Here is a 5,190-nt window from a genome sequence, read left to right on the forward strand (position 1 = left end):
CTGGTGCATTTTAATTTACCTGACAATAGAGAAGAGCTTTATTTACCTTTCTAAGTAAATCTGAGGCCTGATAATATCCATGCTATTCCCACCATGAAGTAACCATTGAGTATATCTATGAAGGAATAAAAAAGAAAGGCTACAGAAAAGATGTATATAATCCCCCAAATTTTCTGTCCTATGATCTAATCTCTCCTTTCCATTTAGGTTATTTATTTAAGACTTCTGCAAGCAAATCCCTCCCGCAGGTAAGCACAAAAATGACTTACAGAACTGCCATCTATATCCATGAAACTGATTTTTTGTTACCTTTTAAAATCTTCAAAATCCTAAGAAAGGCTTCTAAAAAGCCTGTGGTGTTACAATTACTGTTTCTATAGCTGTTATTCTGGCCTATATATACATATATATATTATATATAAATATATATAATATATATATAAATGTTTTAAAGGCTGACATTCCAAGGAATTGAACAAAATGACATCTCAGCTATAAATGAAAGAAAACAGCAACCTATGTATGTTCATGTAAAGTGTTATTTTCCATTGATTCAATTTGATAATTTCTATACCTTAATTTAAAAATTTTTTTTGTCTTTCTTATCTTTTTCAGTTTCATGGTTACAACTTAAAAAGAAATCACACCCTTCTTGCCTGCCCTCATTATCTCTAACCTATGCTGTTTATCTGCTTTCATTACGAGAACCTCTATTTCCAATCAGCAGTGAAAGACAAAATACATTCTTCCAGAAAAAAAGCATGGTCATGTATTTCTCAGTGTCCTGATATGAGCCCAACACAATGGTCTGAATAACAGAATTGTTAACACACAAACTGAGAAAAAGCAGCAATGCACCTGCTCTAAGACACATAGAAAGGCCTTTTTTCTCTGTTTTTTTTTTTTAATGTCATTTTGCCTGAAACTCACATAGAGTTATCATGGAGGTGAAGGGAGGTAAATGAGACAACCCTTTTAAGTTAGGAAGTTTTGGATTGACATGTATACACTTCTATATTTAAAATTGATAACCAACAAAGATCTACTCTATAGCACAGGGAACTCTGCTTGATATTAGATAACAACCTAGTTGGAAAAAGAATTCTAAAAAGAATAGATACATGTATGCATAAAACTGAATCACTTTGCTATGTACCTGAAATTAACACAATATTGTTAATCAGCTCTACTCCAATATAAAATAAAAAGTTTTTAAAAATTAAAGAAAATATGAGAATAGAATGAAAAATGAAAACGCGCTACTTGCAACAAAGAAGATATTGCCCATTTCACATTCATGGGTGCAATTGCCCCGATTTGCTTTTCTCACCAGGAAGCAATAAGGCTGATTCATCTTTAAGGGAACATTGGTGAGTGGGAACTGGTACTTATGTTGGGTACTGGAAAGTGGGCTCCAGCACCCCCAGATCAGCATGGAAAAATTAGTGGTGGGGTGTGTGAGTGAGATGAAGGAGAGAGTCCCACATGGGGGGCAGATGTCAAAACATGTCACTCACTCAAGAAATTTATAGGCAGAAACACTGCTCTAGCTACTTAGAATGACAAAACAAATCTTGTCTGTTTCACAAGGCTCAGCCTTGATTAGCTCAAATCCAAAATTTTATGAGGAGTATAGTTCTTAATAGTACTTATTTATTCCTTCAAATTTCCCCCACTTTCATTTGATATCTTTTGCCAAACTCTCTTAAGACATACATATACACTCCCCCATGTACATGTATACATATCTATCTGTATTACAGATACATAAATATACACATGTATAGGTGGTACGTGTACCTAAAATAAAAATTTAACTGTTTTCACCCTGTTTTTCATCCATGAAATTCCAGTTTGTAGCAGAGATGGTGGCTACTAAATAAGATGACTCTCCATCTCATCTCTTAAAGATGAAGCTCAGGTCAGTTTAAATATGTCTTTCATGAAAGGGATAGATTATTGACCAAGTGCATGAATGAAAGGAAGGCAGCTTTTAAATTTGAAGCAAAACTTGAAAACTCTAGAAGTTAAAGAGGCATTTTTGGTAAAAAAGAAATAGGTAACGTTGTAAAAGAGGAAAGTCCCCAGTTTTGGGTCAGATAAATTTAACTCTGACCTCTGTCTCCATCGTCTGTTCTGCTGGCTGCGTGGTCTGGCACAAGTCATCTCCAAATTTTAGTCTTCTCGCCTGTAAACAGGAGTGATAATATCCACCTCAGTGAGTTGCTGTGAGCATTGATGAGATACTGTACAAAGAGTCCCTAACATGTAGTACGTCCTCAATAAACGACCTTTGTTATTTTTGCCATTCTTATGTCTGGAGGAAAAGAGCCAACCCTGGAGAACAGAGGAGAGATATTTGAGTCAGTGCGCAGATGTTTTCCATCCTATTTTCACATTCCACACCACTTCAGTCTGACCCAAAAACACAGACACCAGCCAGAAGGAAGCCCACCCAAGAATCTTGAAGATAGATGCCAAACTGAATTAGTTAACCCCTGATTTAAATACAAGGACATTATATTTTATGAATCAGTTCCTTAAGTACCCCACAGACCACAGGTATAGGAAGCCCTTAACTAAGTTTATTTTTTAATGTTGAAAGTACATGAAATACAAAGAAAAATATAATAAACAAGCATCAACCCACCCAACTGCAGAATGTTAGCACTTTGTCAAATTTGCCTCAAACTTTTTAAATAAAAGGCATGAAACTTTGCAGATAACTGGAGTCTCTTTTGTTCCCTGCCGGATTCCCACTCCTTTCCCATCTCAGAAGTAGCAATAATGAATATGGAATGGCTCTGTCCTGAAAGTCAGTGTTTTCTACTTTTACCAAGTAAGTTGCATATGTAAACAAGAGATGCCTTATGGAGTTTTACATTTTTATACACGGATACACTATGTAGTACTCTGAAACTTTTTAACTTTCATTTTGTTTTTAAGAGCTCGGCCTTCTGATTCATATAAATGTAGTTTACTTAGTCAAATGCTATACAGTCATTATTTTTTTTAACCAAGGCAATTCTCCTTGAAGAAGGAAAAATTAAACCCAATACTTTTTACTAGCGTCATCAAGATATATGTTTACCTTTTCAGAATTACTTTCTCTCTTGCAGGCATGTCTCCTTGTACTTGTGAATTGCTGATGATATTACTAATTATTCTTTCATTCAATCTATATTAATTGTGAACCTTGCATGGGAAAGGCACTATTTTAGGTGGTGAGAATACAGAAGAGATGAAATCAAACATGAATCTAACCCTCAAGTAACTTGTTGTCTGATAGAAGAGATAGGCAACACACCATTATTCAAATAATAAGCAAAATAACCTCAGCTCATAATAAATTCTCTCAAAAAATGAAAGCAATCATATTATGAGAGTGAGAGGAGTGTGGTAAGACATCTACTTTAATTTTCATGGTATAAGAAGGCTTTCTGAGTATGGTTACAGTTGAATGGAAATTTCAAGAACAAACAAGAAAGAGGCACGTGGGATGAGAGCAGGGATGAGCATTCCAGGCAAAAACAACAAAATGCATCAGTGAGCTTTCTCACCCTGTTTAAGACTCGAAAAAGAGAGCAATACTATGGGAATATAGTGAAACAGGGAGTGAGTATTATGTGATAATGATGCAAAAAGGAAGGATGGAGTCCTGTGAGGAATTATAAGGAGTTCAGGTTTTCATCCAAGTGATACTGGCAGCCTGCAATCATATTAAGGGAGCTACACAATCTGATTTTGGGGTTTAACTGATCCTTGTAGATTCTGGGTAGAAAATAGATTATAAGAGTGTAAGAATGAGAGCAAGGAGGCCAATCAAGACACTGTTTCAGTAGACCAGGAAGAGATAATCGCAGTGTAGACAAAGATGGCAGCAGTGGAGACGGAGAAAAGATAAAGAGATTTGAAGTATCTTTGGGGGATGGATTTTTTTTTAAAAAATGCATTGGTAGAGTGACACTAGAAGATGAAGGTGAGGGAGAAATCAAAGAGAATTCCCAGGTCTTAGGTGCTAGGTATCAATGCCATTTATTGAAATGAGGAAGGTTGGGAAAGAAAATTGTTCAGTCCAGGAAAAGTCAAGACTTCTCTCTTACATACATTTAGTTTGAGATGACTAGGTGCTAATAGATACCCAGGTAGACATCTTGAGTAGTCAGTAAGCATTCAGACCTCATGGGAGAAGTCAATACCAGAGATATAAGCATGCAGGCATTATTTAAAATTATAGGACTAAAGGAAGTTACTTAGGGAGAGCAGGCAAATGCAGATAAAACAGTACAGGATGTTTTACAGCACAGGATGGGTCCTGGGAGGACTCCAATATTTAGAGGAGTAAGAAAAAAAGAACTCATTGAAAAAAGACTGAGAATAAGTAACCAAAAGGGTAAGAATTAATCATGTCTGACTCTTTGAGGCCCCAGGGACTATACAGTCCACGGAATTCTCCAGGCCAGAATACTGGAGTGGGTAGCCTTTCCCTTCTCGAGAGGATCTTCCCAACCCAGGGATTGAACCCAGGTCTCCCACATTGCAGGGAGATTCTTTACCAGCTGAGCCACAAAGGAAGCCCAAGAATACTGGAGTGGTTAGCCTATCCCTTCTCCAGAGAATCTTCCCGACCCAAGAATTGAAATGGGGTCTCCTGCACTGCAGGCAGATTCTTTACCAGATGAGCTATCAGGGAAGCCCAATACTTAGAGAAGGAGTAAGAAGAAAGAACTCACTGGAAAAAAACAACAACAACAACAACTGAGAATGGTAACCAAAAAGGTAAAAAGAACCCCAGGGGAATCTGTTATCAAGGAAACTAAAGAAAGATGACAAGGGTATCTTTAATGGCATGGATAAAAATGAAGCCAGACTGAAGAGCATAGAGAGTGAATAGGAAGGAGGTGAAAATATGGGCAGATAGAGCATACATAATTTTTAGAGAAATAATGCTTTGCAGGGTGGCAGAGACATGAAGCATTAGAAGGGACTGTGTGATCACCAGAGGTTTCTGATAATGTGAGAGAAGAAATTGGTGATGCAGAGAGATAAGAACTGAAAAAATTAGATCTTTAAGAAGGTAGCAGAGGAATGCATATATTCAGAGACATTTATATGTGTGTGTATACACATATGTATGTATATATTGCATTATATATTTTTCTTCTTAGAAATAAGATGGATATATGTAGA

Source organism: Capra hircus, chromosome 2, assembly GCF_001704415.2.
Source record: "Capra hircus breed San Clemente chromosome 2, ASM170441v1, whole genome shotgun sequence".
Taxonomy (NCBI): Eukaryota; Metazoa; Chordata; class Mammalia; order Artiodactyla; family Bovidae; genus Capra; species Capra hircus.